The following is a 19,979-nucleotide window of genomic DNA, read 5'->3' as shown; positions in this document are numbered from 1 at the left end:
ACTCCTCTTAAAGCCATCCAGTTGTTGGCTGTCACCACATCTCATGGCAGAGAATTCCACAAGTTGATTATGCATTATGTGAAAAAGTACCTCCTCTTGTTGGTCCTAAATTTCCTGGCAATCAATTTCATGGGATGACCCCTGGTTCTAGTGTTATGTGAGAGGGAGAAGAATTTCTCTTTATCCACTTTCTTCACACCATGCATGATTTTATGGACCTCTATCATGTCTCCCTGCAGTTGTCTTTTTTCTAAACTAAAAAGTCCCAGGTGTCGTAGCCTTGCCTCATAAGAAAGGTGCTCTAGGCCCCTGATCATCTTGTTTGTCCTCTTCGGCACCTTTTCCAGTTCTACAATGTCCGTTTTTAGATGTGGTGACTATAATTGTACGTAGTACTCCAGGTGTGGCCGCACCATAGTTTTGTATAAGGGCATTATAATATTAGCAGTTTTATTTTCAGTCTTCTTCCTAATGATCCCTAGCATAGAATTGGCCTTTTCCACAGCTGTCTCACATTGAGTCAACACTTTCAACGAGCTGTCCACCATGACCCCAATATCCCCCTCCTGGTCAATCACCAACAGCTCAGATCCCATCAATGTATACTTGAAGTTGGGTTTTTTTATCCCAATGTGCATCACTTTACATTTGCCAACATTGAACCGCATTTGCCATATTTTCACCCACTCACCCACATCCTTTTGGAATTCCTCACAATCCATTTTGGATTTCACTACCTGAAAGAATTTGGTATCATTTTAAAATGTGGCCACCTCGCTGCTTATCCCTACTTCTAGACCATTTATGAATAAATTAAAAAGCACCAGTCCCAGTACAGATCCCTGGGGGACCCCACTTCTTTCTTTCCTCCATTGTGAAAACTCTCCATTTATACCTACCCTCTGTTTCCTGTCTTTCAACCAGTTAGCAGTCCACACATATACTTGTCCCCTTATCCTAAGACTGCTAAGATTTCCCAGTCTTTGATGAGGAACTTTGTTGAAAGCTTTTTGGAAGTCCAAGTATACTATGTCAACTGGATCACCTTGATCCACACACTTGTTGACACTCTCAAAGAACTCCAAAAGGTTGGTGAAGCAAGATTTACCTTTGCAGAAGCCATGCTAGTTGTATCTAAGCAGGGCCTGTTGTTCTATGTCTTTTACAATTTTATCCTTGAGGATGCTTTCCATCAATTTGCCTGGAACAGACGCTAAGCTAACCGGCCCGATTAAAATCCATGCTTTCGTTTCTACCCTCTGTAGGCCCGTTTCAAACCGGGCCTCCAGCACTGGAGATACATTTGGGGGCCCTAAATATTGCTCTTATAAATGTAGATTGACTTGTCTCCAGTGACCTATGGTTAGAATAGGGGCCCAATTGTGCACCATATAGAAGCTTGGCCAGTGACTTGGCAATAAACTGCTTTAACGCCGCAGGGATAACCTTTCCACCTTTGGAGCAAAAAACCCTGAATATTGCTGATGTACTCCTTTGTGTCTGTTGGACAACATAATCCACATGGGCCTTCCATGACCCGGTGGCATGAAAAACCACACCCAAATATTTAAAGCTGTTGACCTGTTCTATCTGATGACCCTCTATGTACCAATGCAGTATCTTAAGCCTCTTAGCAAAAATATTCACTTCACTTTAGATTTCTGAAAAATAATTACCAGATGTTTATCCTCACAGTAATTGGCCAGGAGCCTTATAGCTCTCCTAGGACCTACTGGAGTTCATGAAATGATACCAGCATTATCTGCATACAGCAAGATTGGGCTGTCTACCCCCCACAATATTCGGAGGGTGTAACCCTCGATCTGTGAGAATATTGGCTAAGGTGTTTATGTACAGTTTGGACAGGGAGGATGCCAAAATGCACCCTTGTTTAATTTCATTACTGGTAGTTATTAAATGTGAAAGTGAACCTTGAGGATTACATTTACTTTTACACTGTTGTTCTCATAGAGTTTCTGAATGAGCAAGAGTAATCGCCTGTCAATATTGGTGTTCCTGAGTTTTTCCCATAGGCTTAGCTTCTAATCAAAGGCCGATTTGAAAAGGAGGATTTGGGCTTACTGCTATACTTCTTGATAAGATGACATGATACCAAGGTGTGATCCATAGTTGAACACCCTGTTCTAAAACCAGCCTGTTCACCCCACAAAATACCTTCATTCTCCATCCAGTCTTGAACTGTAACTTATGTTCAATATAATTCTCTTTAAGCAATCTGTATACTTAGTCACTCTTAATTGCACTGATTCTCCACTACACAATCCATTTCGTATGGTGAAATAAGTTGGCATATGTATGTCTCACCATCTATAGCCCTAATTAGGAAGTATGAGTATCATTGTCTTAAAGATAGCTCTCTCAAAGAAGAGATTCAGTACTCTTCTGGCAAGAAGTGAACTGGGATTGTTTTTTGTTTTGTTTTTTCAACCAAAGAACAATCCCTAATCTAGTATAGTAATTGATAATTGTGTGCATGATGTTGGAGGGAGCCCTGCAGTATTTTATTTGCAAATCTAAGATCATGGTTCCTTTGAATATAATCAGAAGCATAACATGCATACATTAAAAAGAAGATAAATAATCCTCATTCATTATCATTTTTTGTTGTTGTCATGGCTTATGGACAAGTCACTAAAACAATTGTTCTTTATGCCTTGTAATTCTACTTCCCAGATATTGTTGTAAATCTGTTAGCTTGGCTAACCCAACAGGATTTACAACCCCCTTCAGTACTTCCCCTGTGAGTTAACAGAAAGTAGCAGCTAAGCTACATGAAGGAAAATAAAAGGCTCACAAAGAAAATAGTAAATTAAGTCCCCTGAACTGAACTAGGTACCCCCTCTAACAATAACTGAGTAATAACGGAAAAGAAAAAACAGAGCAAGGAATGAAAAAAGAACGAAGGACACCAGAACAAGGAATTAACGGAACAAAGCAGGAAAGCACAAACAAGGGCAAACTGGAACTCGGAAAAGTTTGGAATTCAAAATAGCACACGGTCTGCGGTCAGCGAAAGTTGCTAACAGCATCTGAGCAATTGACAGACTGCTAAATATATATGGCTCAAGAGAACCAGCAGCCAATCAGGCTTCCCTGTGTCAGCACTTCTGCTTCCTCTCTTGTGATCTGTGCCTGTGTGACTCCCACTGAGCCTGCCTCTTGAGACGTCTTCTCAAGACAGGTGAAATCCCAGGCTCATCAGAAATCATGTCTGGCAGCTGTTCCGAATCCTCAGCTCCAGAGTATGGTCTCCCTGCCAAATCCTGTTGCTGTGCCTCTGAGCCCTCACTAGCAGACGAATCCTCCCGTTCCTCCTCTGACTCTTCTGAGTCAGAAGTCTGATCCAAGACAGATATCATCTTGACGACACCCAGACTTTCCATTGTGTTTCAGGACCTTCCTTTCAAATGATCACTAGGTCTTCACAACTAATTATCTCTGCTCTTAATTAGTCAGTCTTGTCTACTAGGGGAATGCTTGAAATGGATTTTGTGATTTGTTTTGAGCTTGAAACGAATGGCAAAATCCTCCAAATAGATTCATTGAAACAGCAACAAAGCCGGCTGATTTGACTAATCAACCACAAATTGATTTGATTGTTCAGCCATTGGGAACAATGGGGAACTCGAATGACCCCATTGTTGTCCATGGGTAGGTCCTAGGGACACCAACTTGGGTTAGGTGATAGGGAATGATGGGTGCTCATCCCATCCAACCCACAAAAGAAATGGGCAAGCGGTGATATAAATTTGTTTTACCCCCCCCCCAAGCCCATAGGATCCTATGGGGAGTTTACAAAAGGTTTTTTTTTTAAAGTACTCACACGTCCATTTCTTGTGTGGATTGGGTGATAGGTAGTACCCATCATGCTGTACCAGCCAACCAACTTTGGTGTCTCTAGGGCTTGCCCATGGGGAACAATGGAGTGTTTCAAGTTCTCTACTGTTCCCTGCGGTTGAAATAAACTGCACTCACAAAGTGCACATGGCAAGTTTTGCATCGCAATTTGCAATACATTTTTCATCCCTGCCTTACAAAACACTGTAGATTAGAAGCACAGAGTAAAAAGAATCTGTCCCTCCCAACATGGAACACACATTTTAAAAAACACAGTCCAAAAATGTTCAGAAAAGAATCACTGACCCAGAGTCCACTGCCAGCCACTAAGGATGTGCACGAACCTGTTCGCAGGCCATGTTGGAGGCCTGCGAACCGGTTCGCTTGTCCAGCGGTTCGACAAACTGCCGGTGGGTGTGGGGTAGTGCTTTAAGGGTCGGGGGGGTTGTACTTACCCCTCCCACCGCTTCACCCCCTCTGGCGCTCCAGTTATAAGCCAAATCTTCAGGGCGGCAGTGTTCCTCCCTGCCACCCCTGTCCCCTTGTTGGTGTCCAAACCTGGAAGTAACACGGGCGCATGTGCCCGCCGCTGCACACATCACGCACGTCACTGTGACGTGTGCGGTGAGTGCGGCGGCAGTGCTCGCAGCAGTGGGCGCATGCTCCCGTGTTACTTCGGGGTTTGGACAACAACAAGGGGGCAGGTGCGGCAGGGAGGAACGCTGCCGCCCCGAAGATTTGACTTAAAACTGGAGCACCGGAGGGGTGAAAGCGGCGGGAAGGGTAAGTACAACCCCCCTGCCCTTAAAGCAACAACCCCCGGCATCGGATCACGCTGCCGTGGTCCGTGCACATCACTACCAGACACAGTGCCTGCACTACAGTAACATCATTGGCACAAGTTGCTCTCTCACAAACAACTATGGCTCCATTCTTCCTTTCCAGCATTGCAACAGCTGCCACAGCAGCACCTTTAGTCACAAGCATAGCCATAAGCTCAACTAGAGCAATGTCTTCAGCCACATTTTGAATGATTCAGTACACCTTGCAATGTAGCATGCAGATTGCAGATCAGACCAGAACAATGAACCACAAGGAGCTCATCTCACAACTATCACCAAGAAAATACCCCCCCCCCACACACACACATACGCCCCTGAGCTGCCACAGTCAATTTCTCACCACAACATTAGCTCACAAACAAAGCAAACCGTAATTCAAGGAAGGCAGGCACCCAAGTTCTGCCTTTGTCAATCTGAGATCCAGCAAATCCAATACTTATAGCTGCAATAGCACAGCATATTATACTCCTTGCTGAGAAAAGAAAACCACAAAATCATCGGCCAATGGTCTGACAAGAAACAAAGGTTCTAGACACACACACACACACACACACACACACACACACACACACACACACACCACACGTAGGATCAGAGTGGTCTATTTTTTCTATGTGTTCAGGGTGTGCTAAATCCCCCCCCCATAAAGAAGCAGGCTTTGTTGGGAGGGCTTTTTAAAGGGGAGAAGCAGCAGTGGGGTAAGTCTAAGGGAAAGGAGTGGGGATTACTGTGGGTTCTCCTAAGTTAACCCACCCCTCCTGTCCTACAGTCCTCCTAGTGCCCAACTAAACCCTTTCCCAAACTAGACCCTATTTAAAGACTCTGATTACCTGACCAGGGGTATGTGTGCGGGGAGCCTTGCATTCCTGCATCTTCAGATGGAGTCTGGCCAGGGGCTGCTCTTAAGGAACTCAGGCCAAGCAGACACTGGGACTCAACAGCTGGGAAGAAGGCAGGTGGGCACCAGTCAGGCACCCACCCAAAAATCAAAATGGTGATTGGGGCTGGGGAACACCAGGGAAATTGAAAGATCCTGGGCAGGCTCAGCACCAGACGGAAGTCACAGAACAAAACAAAACAAAACACCCCACAGTCCAATCCAGGACTGGCACACACAGTACTGGCAGGCACGCAGCAGCAGCAGCAGCAGCAAAGAGGTGCAGCTTGGAGCTTCCAGGGGTGGAGGTGAGGATAGCACAGCACCCAGTTAATAAAGCCGCTAGAGGCTGGCTACAAGCAATAAGAAGAAGAAAATCAAAAGAAGAAGAAATTCAAGAAGTAGCACCCAGTTAAAGCTATTGGGGCTGCTGACACAATTAAAAATATTCTTTTTTAGAAGGAAAGCAGGCAGGCAGGCCCCAGTAGGGATGTACAAGGAACTGGTTCGGCGATCCCTTCCTGAATTGGGAATGTCTACCAGCATTCAAACTGGTTTGGAGGGTGGGGGTTGCTTTAAATGACAAGGGGAGGTGCTGCCTACCTGTCAGCCCCTGCCCCGCCGCTCCCCCCCCCCCCCCGCTGGTGCTCTCCAGAAAAGTCAGTGTGCTGGGCTGCAGCATTCCTGCTTGCAGACCCAGCAGTGTTGCCATGCTCATGGCTGGTGCTGCAGCCCAGCACACCCGCTTTTCTGGAGAGCACTGACTGGGGGGGGGGGAGTGGCGGGCCGGGGGCTGACACATAGGCAGTACCTTCCCTGTCATTTAAAGCAACCCCCCATGCCCTCCTGGGAGTGCACAGACTGGTTCTGTGAACATCCCTAGGTCCCAGGCCACTCACTCTGCTCTCCTCTGCTGTTGTGCTGCTGCAGTCTCTGTCCTCCCCGCTTCCTGGTGTATTCGTCCTCTTCAAGAGGCACTGGCACACTGTAAGGGCTCTCTGCCTCCCAGACCCTTAAATAATTTTTGAAACTGGCCTTCCCCTCCCTCCCCCCAGCCAGTGGGGGGACAGTTGCCCATGCCAACACTTGATTTAAATGATATCAAGCAAGGAGATCACATGCCAGTCAGAAACCTGTGCCAGAAAACCAATCAAATGGGACTAAAAATGGCAATCGAATAGATTTGAGTTCAAATCAGGGTCATTTTGATCAAACTTGAATCAGGCCCTTTATTTTAAGGGCGTTTCAGTTTGAGTTCAAATAATTCAAAACAGCTTCTGACATGCTTGAATCAATTCAAATTGCATTGTTCTTCACACCTCTATTGTCTACCATATATCTGCCCTTGCCAGTTCAGTCCTGTTGTTTGTCTTGAAATGCCCCTCTATCCACTTCCTCACAGTTGATTCACACTGTTGAAGACATTTCATCTTATCCATGAAGATATCCATCTTATCCATTATCTTATCATCCATCTTATTTATTTATTATTTCTCTGTGTAAACCGCCCTGAGCCATTTTTGGAAGGGCGGTATAGAAATCAAATCATCATCATCATCATCATCATCATCATCATCATCATCATTTTCTGTGATTATTAATAAGCTGCTTGCATTATATTCTTGAGCATTTACTGCTTAATGTAATGTAATCGGTTGATGCTAATCACTGATACATTGGAAGTCCTAATTACACAATATATATTTCTAAAGATAATTTATGTGAGCTTAACAGATGAACATCTGTTCAAGACTGTTAACATTTGTAGCTGAGTAACTGTGAAGGAATTTGTGTTGCTTAATTGCAGTATTGCATGTGTTCCATAAGAAGATGTTGTAACAATGTGTGGAATATCAGATTGATGGGTGCATTTATAACTTTAATATTCTTTATATTGCTGCCACATGCACATATTTTGTCACCATCAGTGGAACTCTATATATAATTACCAGAGGAAAATATATAAATTTTCACTGCTTACTGTGTTCGCTTTATTGCAGCAAGATAAATGAACCCTGGTGCCTAGTGTATTCTGGTGCTTAGAAGTATGTATTAGAGAATTGACTGGCCTTCAAGAGTGACTTTTTAAGCCTACTTTCGAGTAGGCTTATGAGATCACCCGGCATTCTCTGTGTGTGTCCCCCACATTAACTTTGCAATGCCTGGACCAATATGAAACAAATCGGGTACAGTTGTAGGGACACACAGGGACACCTCAACAGCATAGTTTGTGATGATGTCATCCACTCCAATCCAAGATGGCGAACGTTAAATGTTTGAGGCGCAAGTGGGCTAACTTGTGAACCACTTAACTGATTTGAACCAAATTACAGCTCAACAGCATAGAATGTGACAATGTCATCTATCCCAGTTCAAGGTGGTAGACACGTAAACATTTGAGTTGCAAGTGGGCTAACTTGTGAACCACTTAACCGATTTGAACCAAATTTGCAACAGCTTTAGGGACTCATAGGGACACCTCAACAGCTTAGAATGTAACAATGTCATCCAACGCAGTTCAAGATGGTGGATATGTAAACTCTTGAGGCGCAAGTGCACTTACTTGTGGACAGTCTAACTGATTTGAACCAAATTTACTACAGCTGTATGGACACATAGAGATGTTCAAATGGTGTAGTTTATGGTAATGTCATCCACCTTGATCCAAGATGGTGGACGTGTGCACTTTTGAGGTGCAAGTGCACTAACTTGTGGTCTGTCTAACCAATTTGAACCAAATTTGATAAAGTTGTAGTGAGTGACATACAGGGACACCTCAATGGTATAGTTTGTAATAATGTCATCCACCCTTATTCAAGATGGTGGATGCATGAACGTTTGAGGTGCAAGAGAGCTAACTTGTGAACCTTGATTTGAACCAAATTTAGTCCAGTTGTAGAGAGAGTGAAAGGAAAGTAGGTTGATTAGTTCTTACTAGAACAACTTGTCATTATGCTACTATGGTACTTTTATCTGTATATACAGTTAGCAGTCACAAACCAGATAGCTGTATGTACTACCGCTGGCTGTTATGGATGGATGGTACTTTGCAAAAAGGAGCTCTGTTTGCATGCCATTCTGTGGGAGTGGCTATAGCTCTGCACCAGAGCACATGCTTTGCCTGCAGAAGGGTACAGGTTCAATCCCTGACATCACCAATTCAAAGACCCTGTATAAACTTTGCCAGTCAGCAAAAGCAAGACTGAGTTTGTTTATTTATGAGCTTGGCTAAAGACAGGTGTCTTTGTCCAGGGGTCGCATAACTAGTTAGATGGACCAATAGTCTGGTTCCGTAGGAGGATTCCTATGTTCAGGAACATTATTATTTTGCTTGATTGAGATGAGTGTCATGAAAATACTGAGAACAAGAACCAGGAATACAGAAGGTAGAAATGTGGTGTACAGATGTATTTCTCTCAGCTTAGCTGATACTTTTCGGCCAGTATGTCACTTATCATTCAGTTACAGCTAGCTGCCATCTGCAGCTGTAGGTGGCTGAGTTGTTATTGCTAGATGGACCTCCACGTACTGCATAGTCCTATGTTTCTAATTATTCATTCATAGAGAGGGTTGCATTCATGGTATTTCCATAATACTATACTGAGGGGGGAGGGAGAAGAAGAAGAAGATTGAGCAACATACCCTGTTCTACTTCGCAGCTTAGTTGTTCTCTTACTTGAATGAGGTGTGGGAACTTGAACTTTTAAAAATAAACCTCATAGGTGGTTTTAATGGGGAAAAAATTCTTGAAGCATGAAAATTGTATTTTCTCCAAACTTGTGTAATTCAGAAGTGGCCAAATGAAACTGACCAAATGTGTATCACTATAAATATGCATGAAAAAGTCTCAGAGACTTTCCCCTGCTGAAACCTAGAAGTAACCAAGTTTATGAAAAGCGTACATTCTCGTTTGGCTATCCTGTCAAGCTGATGTTGACTGCTGTCAACTCGTGGGGAAAAAAAATCTCCTCAGCATATGTAGACATAAGGTTCAGTAATTACTTTCACTGAGCATCATTTTATTGTATAATGCTTAGTATTCACATTTGTTTGTCTCTGCAAAGCAAATAAATAATAAATAATTTTGAAAGAATCTTGTCAGGCAGCAAATAAGATTTAATGTACATCATGTTCACAATGCTTGCTGAATCATGTAGGCTGCTAAGCTGACAATTAGTTTATAATTTACTAATTGCTTTATGCCTCTGCTTCTGCTTTTTTAGCCTACTTTCCAGTAGGCTTATGAGATCACCCAGCATTCTGTGTGTGTGTGACCGTGTGTATGCCCCCACCATCAACTTCGCGCGCCTGGACCAATATGAACCAAATTGGGTAAGTTGAAAGGACATATAGGGACACCTCAATGGTGTAGTTTATGATGATGTCATCCACCCTGATTCAAGATGGCAGACGCATGAACGTTTGAGGCGCAAGTGGCTAATTTGTGGACTGCCCAGCTAATTTGAACCAAATTTGGTACTGTTGCAGTGAGCGACACACAGGGACACCTCAATAGCATAGTTTGTGATGATGTCATCTACACTGATTCAAGATGGCAGATGCGTAAACCTTTGAGGCACAAATGGGCTAGCTTGTGAACAGGTTAACCAATATGAACCAAATTTGCTGCAGCTGTAGGGACACCTCAATGGTGTAGTTAGTGATGTCGTCTACCCCAATCCAGGATGGTGGATGCGTGAATGTTTGAGGTGCAAGTGGGCTAACTTGTGGACTGTCTAACTGATTTGCACCAAATTATGTACAGTTGTAGTGAGTGACACACATGGCTACCTCAGTGGTATAGTTTGTGATGATGTCATCCACCTTGAATCAAGATGGCGGAACCATAAACATAAGAACATAAAAACAGCCCTGCTGGATCAGGCCCAAGGCCCATCTAGTCCAGCATCCCGTTTCGCACAGTCGCCCACCAGATGCTGCTGGAAGCCACAGGCAGGAGCTGAGGGCATGTCCTCTCTCCTGCTGTTACTCCTCCACAACTGGTGCTCAGAGGCACCCCGCAACTGGTATTCCCCTGCAACTGGTACTCAAAGGCACACTCAAACTTTTGAGGCACGTGAGCTAACTTGTGAACCGCTTAACTGCTTTGAATCAAATTTGCTACAGCTGTAGCAACACTTAGGGGCACCTCAAGGGCAAAGATTGTGATGATGTCATCCACCCCAGTTCAAGATGGTTGACATGTAAACTTTTGAGGCACAAGTGTGCTAACTTATGAACTGCTTAACCCATTTGAACCAAATTTGCTACAGCTGTAGGGGCACATGGGGAAACCTCAATGCCATAGTTTGTGATGATTTCATCCACCCCAATCCAAGATGGCAGACATGCTAGCGCAAATGCACTAACTGGAGGACTGTCTAACCTATTTGGACCAAATTTGGTACAGTTGTAGTGAGTGACACACAGGGACACCTCAATGGTGTCGTTGGTAATGATGTCACCCACCCCAATCCATGGCGGATTTGTGAACATTTGAGATGCAAGAGATCTAGATTTTGGACCTCAATTTGAATCATATTTAGTCCAGTTGTGGAGACAGAGAAAGGAAAGTAGGCTGATTAGTTCTTACTAGAACAACTAGTTCTGCTTTTTAAAGAGTCAGGTTCTGCATAAGGGATGAACATCGTGTTAGTTTAAGAACTGAATTAAGAAACTGTGTATATTTCAAAAAATGAAGTAATATAAAAGATCAGGAGTAGCTATAATATAGTTAACAGTATGTATATACAAAAGACAAAAATATAAATTATTTTTAATCATAAAACTTGATCGTACTTAATAGAAATACTTAAGATAAAAATTCATAATATACAAGAAATCCCCAAGCATATGCTGGTTAGTTCATTAATTCTTATGTCATAAAAAGTCTTCAAGCATATGCTGACCGAATCCTATACTCTTGTGGTTCCTGGTGAGTTGAAGTCCTGGTAGTTCCTTATACATTCAGATGCCTTTCGACTTCCTCAGTGACTTTTTTCATACAATATTCTCATGAAGACAATGCACCTTCAACCTCTATAAATAAAATAGCCCATCTCAGTAAAAGTTACTTACATTCCCTGTTCTGTCCCTATACTCATCACCTTATAAGATACACAAAAAAGGAGGAAACAAGCTTACCCTTCTAGACAATGAGGTTTTCAGCATTTTTCCAAGATCTCCCTATTAGTCATCATCTTGCACATCTTTCTTCTATAGGATATTAAGCCCTTACTGTAAAAGTTAAGAAATTATAGAACCATTCATCCATATACAGTAAATTTATCCATCAGAAATTTAAAGTTCAAGTTTCTTGCAAAGGGTCTCTAGGGTAATGAAGATGACGACACCTATCTTTTTAATCTGTACTTTAAAGCCCTTTCAGCTGTTCCTTATAGTGTAGATTAGAACATGTCCTATGATTATAATTGTCCTAACCTGACAATTAGTTATAATTTACTAATTGCTTATTATCCTGCTTTTGCTTTTTCCTGCTTTTTTAAGAGTCAAGTTCCACACAAGGGATGATTGTTATTTAGTTTAAGATTGATTTAAAAAGCTGAGTATATTTACAAAAATATTCAGAGCATTCCATTTTCAACACCAACACATCTTTGTATCAGACTTCCAGAGTCTTTCAGTAAAACTTTAAAATACCTTTGAATAATCTCATTCAAAGCCTTTAGTGCAGAAAACCGTGTAGCATCCAGCTTTATTTTCAGATCCTCTGCAAGTAGTCTTTCAGCTTTAATGCTGCACATAACACACAACTGTTCTATTAATTTCTGTTACTTTTTCATAGGGCTGCTGTATGGAAATGAGGACAGATTTCTTGTACCTTTAATAGATGCACAGAAGAGGAAATTTTCAGCAGATGCAGTTTTTCTTGCCCCTGTATGGCAAACGGTACCTGCTGAAATTCCCTCTTCTGGGCATCTATTAAAGGTATAGAAGACCTGTCCTCTTTTCCTTAGGGCCGCCCTACTTTTCCAGGACACAGTTCATACTGAGTTCGATGCATATGTAAACAGAGCTTTTAGCTGGGATTGCCATTCAATAGAATTGATCCTATCACAAGGTCAGAGCACCATCAGTGTAACATTACAATCTTCTCTGAAAATGCCTGTGTTCTTAGGTTTGAAGAAGTCCTTTAACCCTTGTTCTGTATTATGGGGTAAATGCTGACTCTGGGTGCATAAATGTAGTGTAACCCTGCACATTCCCACCTTTGTCCTTCTAGGTCATTGTCAGCTTCACTTATTACAGAACATATCCAAAATAACAGCCGCTCAGCAATTACAATTTCTCTATTATTAATAAAAATGTAAGATGGAGTAGAAAACCAGCCCAAACTGCATTGAGTGTTTCCACTGAGCTATTCCCCACCGCAACACAATTTTAGGGCAATTGGGAGAAAAATCACCCTAAACCACAATGACTATTTCCATTGGGATAGTCTTCATCCCAGTCCAATGCTCAGTTAATTGGGATAGGAAAGTTAGCTCTGTTTCTCTTTGGAAACTTAAATTTTGTTTATTTATTTATTTATTATTATTATTATTATTATTATTATTATTATTATTATTATTAATTAGATTTTTATACCGCCCTTCCAAAAATGGCTCAGGGTGGTTTACACAGAGAAATAATAAATAAATAAGATGGATCCCTGTCCCCAAAGGGCTCAAAATCTAAAAAGAAACACAAGATAGACACCAGCAACAGTCACTGGAGGTACTGTGCTGGTGGTGGATATGGCCATTGCAAGATTTCTCCTTGCAATGTCAATTGACCTTGGAAGATGATAGTGTCTGACCAAAGAGTATGAGGTATTACATACCCTAGTGCTCCCTAGTTTGGACAGATGAAACCAGCCACTTCCAGAAAGTTGGATCTAGTGTTTAGAATTCCATGAATAATGAGAATTCAGAAGCATTTGAATTATTGCAGAAGCAGAGATTTTACCCCCCAAGAACGAAGCAGAAAGATCACAATAGGCAATACCTACAACATCTCAGCTATTTTAAGCCTGGCATCAATATAACAAATGTCAGCAGCACATATCTGGTCTTTCCCCACTACTTTTGTTGGCACAGAGTCCATCAAAAGGAATGGGCTGGAGCTTGGTTCCAGGTGGAAGAGGAAGAAGATGTAGATGTGGCATGCATGGTACTAATCAGTTCACTGAACCTTGCTTACCTTGCTCAGTAAAGATACTGAGGTCATGGATTACATTACTGTTAGTAATGGTAGAAAGTGGTCCACTACAACCAGTCCCTTGCTGGTCCAATTTAGACATCATGTGTGAACCTGCAGGGGCAGCAAGTGGAACAATCTGGCTCAATAAAGGAAATCTTCATGCTTATGGTCTCAAAAGATATTTTGCACATCATTTTCAGGGAAACCAGTCGAGAGGCAAAATGTGCATTCACGCAATGAAATCAGAGCCATCCAGAGAAAACATGGATTTTGAGGCCCCTTGACATAACAGAACTGAAAGCATATATTGGTCTGCTAATACTGGCTGATGTGTTTTAAGCCAATCATGAAGCACTGCAGAAACTGTGGACAGCACATCTGGGATGTCCCATGCAACAATGAGCCATTTGAGGCCAGCACAAGTTACGTGAGGTTTGATAAGAAGGCCACGTGACAGGACAGTACTGACAAGCTGGCCCTTTTATTTATCTGGACCTTGTTTGTGCAGTGGCTGGCTGTGGCTGTAGCAGTTGAGCAATTCATGAATTTCCAAGGGTGTTGTCCCTTCCAGGAGTACATGTTGAGTAAACTGAACAAGTACCATCTGAAAATGAATTGGTATTGTAATTCTGAAATGTCCTATCTGCTGACAGGAATTGTTGACCTTCAGAAGCAAGCTGGAGACCTTCCTACAATGTACATAAGACAAGTTGGCCTGCATGTTGTGCAGCAATGAAACAACAGTTGGAGGAATGTGGTAGGGATAACTATTTTTTATCAGTGTAGAGCTGGCAAGCTTTCCTAAGCAAGGAACTGACCTATGTAGGCACTATGAGACACAGCAGATATATCCCCAGCGATGCAACTACAATCACAAATAGAACCACTGTAATCTCTGGTACCACTGTAATTTGATGGACAGGAGACATTGGTAGTGTAAATACCCAAGGGCAAAGCTGTAACTCCTGTTATCAACCATGCACCATGATATGATAATGGAAGAGGGCAGAGGAAGTCATACTTACTTTGCATTACAATGTGATTCAGGCTGGGGTTGACAAACGAGACCATTGTCTGGTGAGAATGTACAGCTGCAAAACAAAACAAAACAAAACCCAACAGGTGACCATAGGCACAGTTTTACAACATGTTGGATGTTGCTGCCATTGTAGTTTCATTCTTTGGATGTCCAACCATCCAGATTGGGAACAACAATCTGCAAGGATGTGACAGTACTTGTTCTTTTCCATGGAACCAACTTAGAAATACAAACATAAGATGAAGATCATTAGATGTTCAGCAGATCAATCAGCAGTTAAAAACAGCATGGATTATGCTGGGCTATCATCCTACAAGTGTTGCAGAATGTGGCACAGCCAGAGGCGTAACTAGGGAAAACGGCGCCCGGGGCAAGCACTGAAATGGCGCCCCCCACGCGCGCCCCCGCCACCCCCCCAACATACTACATTATACTTAGGTTTTTCCTCACAAGCGCCCGCCGCCGCCAAGCCAGGCCACTGACTGGCTGCCAGGCACCAGCAAAGCAATGGGGGGGGGGGCGCAGGCAGCGCGGAAAGGACCGCTCGTGGGGAAGGGGACACCAACGCGCTCCCTTGACTGCTGCAGTGCTGCTGCACTGAGCAGGAAACATTTGTATTAACAAAAAATTTAAATTTTTTAAAAAAGATTTGGTCATGGCGGTGCCCCCCACGTGACCAGAAAAGATGGCGCCCGGGGCACGTGCCCCCCCTGCCCCCCTATAGTTACGCCTCTGGGCACAGCACATTGAATTGTGCAGTTCCACAGGTGACCATGCTTGGGGAGTTGACACACTTGCAGCACGCAATATCTCGGAGTGGTGTACATACCAAAACAGACTTGGTGAAAGCTATTTGGGAAGCACCAGAGCTACACAACAAGGATGTACTTTGATCATTTTTAGGACTCTGTGAGTATTACTCTATATTTGTTAGAAAAAATTGCCTTCAAAGTTGCTCCATTGTGCTTTCTTTTAAAAAAGAATGTAGCATTTAACTGCAAGGCTAGTTTTCAGACAATCACATTGGCCATTGCGGAAAGCCCTGCTCTCACTTCTTTTGACACCAGTGGACACATTATCATAACTACTGACACTTCTGAATATTGTTTGGGTGCTGTCTTGACCCAGAAAAAAGGGGGATAGGAAAATTAGTTACCTTCACATCCAGAGTGCTTACTGCTTCAGGGAAGATGTATTCTATCACTGAAAAAGAAGCTCTAGCATGCTTCCTGGTGGTGAGGCACTTCTGGACTTGCTTGTGGGACAGAAAATCCACTTTACAATCAGACTATAAACCTCTATCTGCTTTATTTACTGCTCGGGGATCAAGTCGAGCAATCACAAGAAAAGTCAAATGGATCATCAGGCTTATGGACTTTGATTTCCAAGGGAATATCTTCCAAGTCTTCAGAATACAACCACAGATTGTTTATCTCAACTTCCACTTCCAGGCCAAGAGGACATCACAGAAGAAGAGGATGGAGTAGTAATTGCGCAAATACCTTCATCTGTTCATGGAGTGGTCATATCTTCTTTGTGGAAAGTGGCCCTCAGTGTTGATCAAGTGCTTACTTCACTTAAACCTTACATAACTAATGGATGGTATTGCAAAAACAAGGTACCTGAACATCTTCAACCATACATGGACAAAGCAAGTGAGCTGTCCCTTCTCAGTGAGCTGGTGATGAGGACTGACCGTTTGGTGGTGCCAATCTCCTTACAAGCAAAAGTGATCAAAATTGCCCATGAAGGTCACGTGGGCATGAGCTTGACCAAGTGATCAATAGGCAAGAATAAGCTGAAGGGCTTTTTCTTCCCTGTTAACAGTGCTGAACTTTATTTCCCTAACCAACCCCAGTACCACATCCCTGCAGTGGCTCTTACTGGTGTCTACCTTTATATATCCTTTTAGATTGCAGACTCCTTTAGAACAGGGAACCATCTTATTTTAGTATTTATTTTTCTATATGAGCACTTTTGTTGAAAAATTCATAATAGTTTAGTAGTAAAAGGAAAACTTGTTTTCCAAGGAGTTTTTCCAGACACTTCCCACACAAAATATAACAATTTTTTTTAAAGCTGCAGACTATATATTATGGCCATGGACCATGTCTTATCCTCCATTGAGATAGAATCAACTCTATCCTAAGAACTGCTAAAGAGACACACTTTGGGCCACGAAACACAATATGGAGGAAATTCAGCAAAACAATTTTGAGTTTAAAATCACCTTCAGCAATCCATTCCTGCACCCCATATAAAAGCTGTGCCATTTTTATCATAAAGCATTAGGGATGTGCGGACCGGTCCAGTGGTCTGGTCCGGGGGTTTGGGGGTCGAACCAAACCACCCCCCAGTTCCATCGGACCGGAACCAGACTGCTGGGTCTGGTCCGGCCAGTCCGCAATTTATTTATTTTTTTTAAAAAAATTAAAATAGATTTTAAGTACCTTTAGCCCCTTCGGGGGGTTGTTGAAGCCATGGGGGGAGGGGAAGTCCACCAAAATGGCAGCCGCACGCTTGTACAGAGGCCTGAAAGGACCAAAAATGCTCAGTTACCCGGCCGCGGTGGTGATGAGGAAGGCCAGCGGGGGAGAGGGAACCCATGAGGACACCCCGCCTGCTTCAGCAAGCCCCCCGAAGGGGCAAAAAGTACTTAAAATCTACTTTAATTTAAAAAATAAATTCGCGGACCAGCCCAGGACCGGACTGGATGGCGGGGGGGTTTCGATGGGGGGCCAGGCCGAACTGGCCCGGTTCCGTTCAAGGCCGGTCTGGCCTCGAACCGAACCGAGCCAGACGGTTCCATGCACACCCCTAACATGTATTACTGTTGTTTTGTTCTGAATCTGGTTGATGGACTGCAGATGGATTACTGCTACTACATTATTACCTACTTGTTAAAAAACTCAAATAACCACAGATTATATTGATGGCTGTCTTAATGAGGAAATCTTTTTTCTTTGCCAGTGTAAACCTTCAAATTACCATAGATTCCTTGGGCTGTCAACCATTAAATAAGCTGATCATCTCTCATTTGTACAAATGCCTCTGAATTCTGTAACCTCCTGTAACCATTCCCTCTCTCTTTCCAGGCATTCAGGACCCTAGTCAGATGGTTGTGACAATCTCTTTATGCTTCAGTAGGAACAAATAAAGTTCAGCACTGTTAACAGGGAAGAAAAAGCCCTTCAGCTTATTCTTGCCTATTGACCACTTGGCCTATCACACATCAGCTGCTTCAGATTCACTAACTTTTCTGACGCTGTCGAATCAAGCACATACATCCCTAGGATGTTGGGAGAAACTCCTCTTAGGATGGTTGTTCCAGCGTAGATTCTTTTGCAAATCTCTGTTCCTAGTTTGGGGATGCATTGTGTTTTGGAAGGGGCAATGCTGGACAGACGCAGTACTGTAAATCCTGCATTCAGTTTTGTGGCAAAAGAAATTTATGAAGGAAATGATTCAGAAGACATAGTAATGCAAGATTATAGTTTGTATGTCAATAGATACAGGTGTTAGTCTGCTCTGCATGGTTCCCTCTGCAACATTTGTGAAATACAGGAAATGCGTCAATCTATTTCTTTTTCCTTCTAGGGCATCATTGATGCTCCAGGGATCAATTTTATCACCTGTGGTTGTGTGGTTGCTTCACCAAATAGAAACACTACATTAGGTGTAACACACATATTAGACAAATTAATAATGTCAAATAGTAGCTGGAAGTAATTTGGAAGTTTTTATAGTTGATTGGATTAGATCAAATGAAAATAAATTATCTTTAACAATGAAAGGGGATTTTCCAAAACCTAGAGGGAGTGGAGGTTTATATAGTTGATTTAAGAGAGGCTGATGGAACATAATGTAAGATTGAAAGTTTGGAGGCAATTGAGGCTGCTGGACCAAGGTTAAATACAGACAGAAATTGTTTCTGTGTCAAACGTGGTATAATTTTTAGGGCATGTGACTGATCCAAGGGAAAAAGAGGACAGAAAAAGTCAGTTGTAGCTGAAATGCCACTGCCTAATGTAATACAAGGCACTGTGTATAAAATCCTTTGGAGCCAGACCATACCAAACTTGAAAAACAGTAATAATCTTCTGCTTAAAAGTGAGTTTTGAATTTAGTAGTTTCCAATTATCTCTACTCTCCAGATAGGAATGACATCTAAGTGGCTGTAAGTATTTAAGGTTTCAAAAAGAAAGAATTCCCCTCTAGAGCCCTTAAGGTGGCTTTAAAATTTGTGACTATGTGAACTCGATTAAGCAATTATGCTATCTAAGGATGCTTAACTCTCTAGAGTTATATGACAATTTTGCTCAAATTATAATCCCTTATATTATACAAGGAATTAATGTTAAAATGATTCCAAATCAGTGCAGTTATGGGATATTCTGGGGATGCTTCAACAGATGCTTTTTAAAAGGGGGTGGAGGTGGAATATTTGCAAAACAGAGGTATGTTGTAGTGCATGTGTGAGTAAGAGAAGAAGGGATAAAAAGAGATAAACGGCTCGAAACAGTGTGATTGCATAAAAGCCTAAGTGATAAATACAGCAAGACTATATAACTATATATAATGAGTGCAAAGCTATAGCATTAAAAAAGTGGGAGGAACATAAATCTTTCAGATGATGTATTGTGTTGGATGAATGCATTATAGCATGCAAGAGCCAGCAGGAGGTCAGACTATGGCTGCTTGGACCCACCACTTGCCAGTGCACGACGGATTTTGGATGCTGATGCACAGAACCTGGCTACACTGTAGGTAATAACTTGTCATCTTGACCCTTGTCCAACATGGCTTGTTCTATCTAGCAGGGAGGCTGTTGTAGGTGGCCTGGTGGAAATCATAAATGCTTCTCTGAGGGAGGGCAGGATGCCTCCTTGTCTTAAGGAGGCAATTATTAGACCTCTTCTAAAGAAGCCTGCGTTAGATCCCTCAGAGTTGAGCAATTATAAGCCTGTTTCCCATCTCCCATGGCTGGGCAAGGTAATTGAGAGGGTGGTGGCCTCTCAGCTCCAGGCGGTCTTGGAGGAAACTGATTATCTAGACCCATTTCAAACTGGCTTCCGGGCAGGCTGTGGGGTGGAGACTGCCTTTGTCGGCCTGATGGATGATCTCCAATTGGAAATTGACAGAGGAAGTGTGACTCTGTTGG

General features: G+C 42.7%; 1 protein-coding gene across 2 annotated transcripts in view; it reads left to right on the top strand.

Annotated features, from left to right (window-relative positions):
- The window catches only part of ADGRA1 (adhesion G protein-coupled receptor A1), a 676,883-nt gene that overhangs the window by 117,341 nt on the left and 539,563 nt on the right, over positions 1–19,979 (top strand). The window lies entirely within an intron of this gene.

This window comes from Hemicordylus capensis, chromosome 3, assembly GCF_027244095.1.
Source record: "Hemicordylus capensis ecotype Gifberg chromosome 3, rHemCap1.1.pri, whole genome shotgun sequence".
In the NCBI taxonomy this organism is placed as follows: domain Eukaryota; kingdom Metazoa; phylum Chordata; class Lepidosauria; order Squamata; family Cordylidae; genus Hemicordylus; species Hemicordylus capensis.
Note: the sequence above shows the minus strand (reverse complement) of the source record. Positions and strands in the feature narration are given on the sequence as shown.